At 38.1% G+C, this 7,310-nt stretch overlaps 1 pseudogene; it reads left to right on the plus strand.

The window, feature by feature from the left end:
- Positions 1-1,315: 1,315 nt before the first annotated feature.
- On the plus strand, positions 1,316-7,056 carry LOC120152898 (annotated as a pseudogene).
- The last annotated feature ends 254 nt before the right edge of the window (positions 7,057-7,310 follow it).

The raw sequence follows: 7,310 nt of genomic DNA on the forward strand, positions 1-7,310 counted from the left end.
TTGGAAACACTATTGGGAATGGTATTTAAGGCTTGGCTTTCCCACTTCATTGTTGAGTGATAGAGAACAAGGGGGACTCTCGCGCGTCGCCGCCGCCGCCGTCCGTCTCGTCTCGGGTCGTGTCGTGGTCGTGGTCGTGGTCGTGGTAATACGTGTCTTCGACACGTCCGCGCGAATACTATCTTTTTAGAGAAAATTCTTAAGAAACAAATGCAATACCACCAGTCGTTGCGATTTTGGACTATCGCAACGAACTTGGAATAAATCGCAACGCGAACTTCGACTATCGCAACGAACATGGAATTAATCGCAACTATTGCAACGAATTTGGAAAATCGCATTGCGATAGTCGAAGTTCGCGTTGCGATAGTCGATGTTCGCGTTGCGAATCTGGAAACTGATTTGTGATACCGGAGATCGCGTTGCGAATTATCGATCGCATTGCGATTTAGTTGGTCATTTTGGAAATCCAAAAAAAGTTGGTTAAAATCGTATATTATAAGGCATTTTTTGTCACTGAAGTTATTTTCTCTAAAGATAATGTCAAAAGTAGTCTCTAGCATTTATCAAAATAGTTATTTTAGCCCCTATTCTTTTTTGGAGTATTTTGGTCCTCAATATTTTACTTTTAAGCAAAAAGGTCCATATACAGATGGAAATTGTTCGTTAACAAACGTTAACACTCTAAAATAGAGGGTTTTTTTTACCTAAACTAAAACAATAATGAAAAGAATGCTTTAGAAATAAAGAATAATGGACAATATGAATATTCGGTCAAACATCGGTCTTTTGTCCTAAAATAAAATAGTAATAACCAAAATACTCCAAAAAAATCAAAATACCAATTTTAATAAATATTAATCACTGATTTTAACATTATGAATTTAATAAACATATTTTAATATTTATATAAAATATTAACCTCAAATATCAAATAATAATTTGATATTTTATATATAATATAGGTAGTTTTAGCCTTTTATTATTTAAACGTTAGAATTTAATATAAAATAATTTATTAATCCCAAATTACTTTATTTAAGATCTGATTTGCGCCGATTCAGTTTGGTTGAGCCCATTGAATGCTCTGGACAGCGCCAAATTTAACCAGAATTCTCCAAGTTCTATCACCCTTCTACTTCAACTCTCTTTTTACTTTCTACATTTCTCTTGGAATTTCCCTGCCATCGTTTTATGTATAAATACGACCCATTCGGTCATCAAACATTCAACCAGAACAATTCATCACGGTGAAGTAGTAGTTTACGTAAATCTAAAAAAAAAAATCATTTCTTGTTTTGTTAGCTAATCGACAATGGCTGCCAAAGCTGAAGGCAAGGCTATTGGGATTGATCTCGGCACGACCTACAGTTGCGTTGGGGTGTGGCAGAACGATCGGGTGGAGATAATTCCGAAAGATTAAGGCAACCGCACCACTCCTTCTTACGTAGCCTTCACTGACACCGAGCGGCTCATCGGCGATGCTGCCAAGAACCAAGTCACCATGAATCCTCCAAACACTGTTTTCGACGCCAAACGGCTCATCAGTCGTCGTTTCTCCGACCCTTCAGTTCAAAGCGACATGAAGCATTGGCCTTTCAAGGTCGTTGCTGGCCCTGGTGATCAGCCAATGATTGTGGTTACGTACAAAGGTGAAGAGAAACAGTTCTCTGCTGAAGAAATTTCTTCAATGGTGTCGACCAAGATGAAGGAGGTTGCCGAGGCTTACTTAGGCCTAACCCTCAAAAACACTGTTATCACTGTGCCTGCGTATTTCAATGACTCCCAAAGGCAGGCTACCAAGGACGCCAGCGCCATTGCTCGCCTTAGTATTCTCAGGATTATCAATGAGCCAACCGCCGCTGCCATTGCTTATGGTCTGGACAAGAAAGCTTCGGGCTCCCGCGAGAAGAACGTTCTGCCGGCGACAATCATCTCGGCGGTGAGGATTTCGACAACAGGCTGGTGAATCATTTCGTCCAGGAGTTCAGGAGGAAACACAAGAAGGATATCAGCGGCAATGCGAGGGCGTTGAGACGGCTGAGGACTGCATGTGAGAGGGCGAAAAGGACTTTGTCGTCCACCGCTCAAACCACCATTGAGATTGACTCACTCTTTGAAGGTATTGATTTCTATTCCACCATCACGAGAGCGAGGTTTGAGGAGCTGAACATGGATCTGTTCAGGAAATGTATGGAGCCCGTGGAGAAATGTCTTCGAGACTCAAAGTTCGATAAGAGTCAGGTTAGTGAACTGGTTCTAGTTGGTGGCTCGACCAGGATTCCCAAAGTTCAGTAACTTCTGCAAGATTTCTTCAACGATAAGGAGCTTTGAAAGAGCATTAATCCCGATGAGGCAGTCGCTTACGGCGCTGCTGTGCAGGCGGCCATTTTGAGCGGTGAAGGGAATGAGAAGGTCCAAGATTTGCTTCTTCTCGATGTCACGCCTCTCAGCCTTGGTATCGAGACGGCCGGTGGTGTAATGACAACGCTGATTCCAAGGAACACCACGATTCCTACCAAGAAGGAGCAGATTTTCTCGACATATTCTGATAATCAGCCTGGGATTTTGATTCAGGTCTACGAAGGTGAAAGGGCCAGAACAAAAGACAACAAGTTGCTAGGCAAATTCGAGGTCACCGTCATCCCTCCGGCACCGATAGGTGTCCCCCAGATCAACGTCTGCTTTGACATTGATGCAAATGGAATCTTGAACGTGTCTGCAGAGGACAAGACAGCAGGAGTGAAGAACCAGATCACAATCACCAATGACAAAGTAAGATTAATCAAAGAAGAGATTGAAAGAATGTTGCAGGAGGCAGAGAAATATAAAACAGAGGATGAACAAGTGAAGAAGGAGGTAGAAGCCAAGAACGCCCTTGGGAACTACGCGTATAATATGAGGAACACCATTAAGGATGATAAAATTGCTGGAAAACTTGACCCGTCAGACAAACAGAAGATGGAGAAAGCCATTGATGAGAGCATTGAATGGCTTGACAGGAATCAACTGGAAGAAGATGATGAAATGGAAGACAAGTTGAAGGAATTGGAAGGCATATGCAATCCGATCATTTCCAAGATTTACCAAGGTGGAGGTGGTGCCGGAGACGTGCCCATGGGTGGTGGTGCCAATACCGGAGAGTCTGCCGGCTCTGGTGCGGGGCCCAAGTGTGATTTGATAAAAATAATTCCAAACGTTAGAGATGTAAAATTGGCTAATATATATATAAAGATTATTATTTGTCTGTTGTAAAATTATTTTATCGAATGTATTTATTTTAATATTCCATACGGTCAATCTTTTAAATTTTAAAAACTAAATAAAATAAATAATATTAAAATAATCAATGAATTAAATTTTATATTATATATGTATTAAAAAATATTTTCAACTGGATAAAAAAACTCTATTTGGATAATATTATTTTCAGTCTAACTATACACTTTATCTTATATTCATTATTCTGAATATTTTGAATCATAAAAAATAACTGTAACTTATATTAATTATTTTGGAGGTTTACTTCTATCAACAAGTTGAATCTTATTTTGCAGATTACTTTGATACTTGCAATGTGACTTAGCTTCCTTTGTGATAGAAAACAAGGTTTGCAGATGTTTCCTATTGGAAGATGACATGCCCCTTATGAACTAATACCTCAATTATTATTTTTTTCCGGTTGCCCTCCCGGTTCCAATGTTTTGTCCTTACTAATCTGGAATGACCAGCGTCGCACACCTGGCTTTGGTGGGTAAGTCTCCCTGCATAAATTTTCTGCATACATAAGAACTCGAACCTCTGTGACCCTGGTTTGGCTCAAAGTTACTGCATTTATTTGCAGGTTAGGGGGAGAGCTGTCATTTTGTTTTTAATGCGTATGAGAGATGATTGTAATTTACCACTAGTCCCTCCAAACATCCTCGACTATGTTGATTATACGATTACTTGAAACATATTTTATGCACACATGTATTCAAGAGAAAATTGGCTATAAATTTGGTGCTAGTTTACCATGGTTGGTTCTCCTGGAGGGTGCATCCAATGCTTTATGGGTTATAGGTTTTTAACGGCTTTTTTTAAAAACGCCGCAAAAGGTAATGAAATGTAGCGGCGTTTTTTTCAAACGTCGCTAAAGGTTATGATATTTAGTGGTGTTTTCTTCAAACACCGTTATTTATCTTTTCTTTTGTGGCATTTTGTGACACATTGTGACGTTTGTTACCAAAAATGTCATTAAATGTTATGTCATATAGTGGCATTTATGAATGTAAAATGCCGCTATGGACTACGTATATAGTAGCATTTTCTGTATAAACGCCGCAAAAGATCTAGAACTTTAGTGGCGTTTTTCAAAAACGTCGTATTGACTATGTATTTAGTGGCTTTTTTATACAAACACCGCGAATTAAAACTAATTTTTCTAATGTTGTTTTCTACTCTTTTGTTACCCAAAATTAAAATTTTAACCAGTAACATTATCCAATAAACTTGACATCCATAACAACAAACTTGAAATCCATAACAAGAAACTTGAAATCTATAATAATAAATCAAAGTTTACATTAACGTAAAATATAATGTAGTTCAGCATTGTTAACTAGAATAAACAATAATAACACCTAAGATGGTGGACTCTGGGTTGATTTTGTCGTATCATCTGCATCATAGCTTGAAGTTGATTTTGAAAGTCTTCACATTTTTCTGATGTGCTTCTCTCTCTGCTTCCCTTGCTTCTAAATTTAGAGGAACAATCACTGAGGTTATATTATTGATTACAGAGCAAAAGATCAGAAGTAGCACCATAGCATGTCAGGCATAAGGTTTTCTCCATTGATCTATTAGTATGAAGAACTTGTGCTTGAAACAAAGGTAACCAATATATCAAATAACTCATTTAAAGATGCTAAAATATAAGAAAATAGCATGGGACTTGATCAATTTCTTAGTCTGAAATCAATAATAGTAAATCTTTTTCAAGAGTTAACACATCCCAAACTTAGTTCATTTCTCTTCCTCAAGTAATAGCATGCAAATTTACATAGAAAAACAATGCAAACACAATACACATTGAAAAACATTGCTGAATTCAATCAATAGTTGCCCCCTTCAGTTCTCATAATTTTCCATCATTCATGAATATGTTTAACCTTCCCATACATGTTCTTCAAAACCAGAATGCAAGAATTTCATTCCAAGAGCAGATTTTCTACTTGTAAGTGTGTTCATTCGATTGTAGTTACTCGTCCATGAGTTACCTAATTTATTTAATCATATGCATGACATTATCTAACATAAAACATGACCATACACATGCAACTAAATGCACAACACGCCCTAAACTTAAAGGGTTCTGAATGCATGAACATGAAAAAAAACTAACATGGAAAATAAAGAAATGCAAAAGAAAATAACTAAAGAAGAATAAAGAATAATCTTCTATCATTCACAAGTTGGGCTATTTCAATTTAGCTGATTCTAACGATGTTTTCTTGTTGATTGCCACAACTTTTCCTTTCTTTTTCCTCTTGTTCCGGTTCGCTTTGCTGCAACATTCTTCAATATGGCTAGACCTAAACTTAGTTGCTACTCCAGCGTCTTAACAAGATTTATCGCTTTAGGCTAATTCTTCTCCATTTGAATAATTGACTCATGCAGCCTTGTGTTGCCCTCGGAAGAGAAATAATCTATTCGAGAAAATGAAGACTTAGAACAACATAAATTTTCACTTGGTCACATGAAATGGAATATTTGTGGAAAGACCTTTCAATTTCTGACTCTAGAGTACAATCATATGACTAAAGGTGTCTGATACTTACTTCTGCTAAGATTTCGCTTTCGAGGTTGAAATCTAATCCTGGGTTAACTACAAGTTTCATTGACAAGAACTGCAACCAAAGAATATGATAACTAGATTCAGACCAAGGGGGTGGAAGATACTGCATCGAAACCAAAACATAAAGCACAAAATGAAACATGCCAGCCTATTGGGATACTCAGAGAAAAAAATAAAGGATGTGAGGGTTGCAGAAGATGGAAAACCTCCATAAAAATACCCTTACTTCAGAGTTACATCTCACCTCCACTTGACGCTGTAAGGACTGCACATGATTGATGATTTCATCCAACTCTAACGCTGTCCTCGAGATCTGCAGCACATGTTATTTCACAAATCAGAAAAGGTATTATGGAGGAAAATGTTAACAAGATTTATCGCTTCAGGCTAATTCTGGTTTGAAAATACAACAATCGAAATCTAGAAACATTCAGAGGCTTGGAACCATTCTCATTTATGGAGGAAAATGTTGCATTACTTGATGTTTTCTACAAAACAAACATCTGTTTAAGATTTAACTTTCAAACACAGTAATTTTGCTTCTACAAGCTTGAATCTCAAACTAATTTTGACAATATTGATACACATTTGTCCATAAGAACAGCCAATTGAAGATAGATCAATTGCTCAAAACACATATCAAATAAGGAGCTAAACGGATTTCAATGTAGATTAAAACCAGTAAAAGTACTTGCATATATTTTTCAAACATGAATTTCATCTCTAACACAACAGATCCCTTAAACAAAGAGAACTACACCTAAAGGAAACCTAAAAATGCATATTCCAGAAGCGTACATCTTACACTGACATATAAATGATACTATTGATATACATTTTCAAGTTTTCTCTCCCCTGATCCTCCTTGCCAGCTGGATATCCTTGGGCATAATGGTAACTCTCTTGGCATGAATAGCGCAGAGGTTGGTGTCTTCGAAAAGACCCACCAAATATACCTCCGTAGCTTCTTGAAGAGCCGCTACGGCGTTGCTTTGGAACCTCAGATCCGTCTTGAAATCTTGAGCGATCTCCCTCACCAGTCTCTGGAACGGAAGCTTACGGATCAACAGCTCCGTACTCTTCTGGTACTTCCTGATCACCCTCAACGCTACCGTCCCAGGCCTGAAATGGTGTGGCTTCTTTACTCATCCAGTGGCCGGAGCAGACTTCCTGGTGGCTTTGGTTGCCAGCTGCTTACGTGGAGCCTTCCCTCCTGTTGATTTCCTGGTTATTTGCTTTGTACGAGCCATCACTTAACTGATCATGATCGGCGTCTTTAGCGGCGTCTGTAAATACAAACGCCACTAATGTATTGATAAATTGTGACGTTTGTATAAAAACACCACTAAAATAATAGTCTTTAGCGGCGTTTGTATAAAAATACCACTAAATTACGAGTCTTTGGCGGCGTTTGTATAAAAACTGTAACACCCCTAACCCGTATCCGATCCGGATACGAATTCGAGGCGTTATA

Source organism: Hibiscus syriacus, unplaced genomic scaffold (genome assembly GCF_006381635.1).
Source record: "Hibiscus syriacus cultivar Baekdansim isolate YM2019G1 unplaced genomic scaffold, ASM638163v2 tig00111095_pilon, whole genome shotgun sequence".
In the NCBI taxonomy this organism is placed as follows: domain Eukaryota; kingdom Viridiplantae; phylum Streptophyta; class Magnoliopsida; order Malvales; family Malvaceae; genus Hibiscus; species Hibiscus syriacus.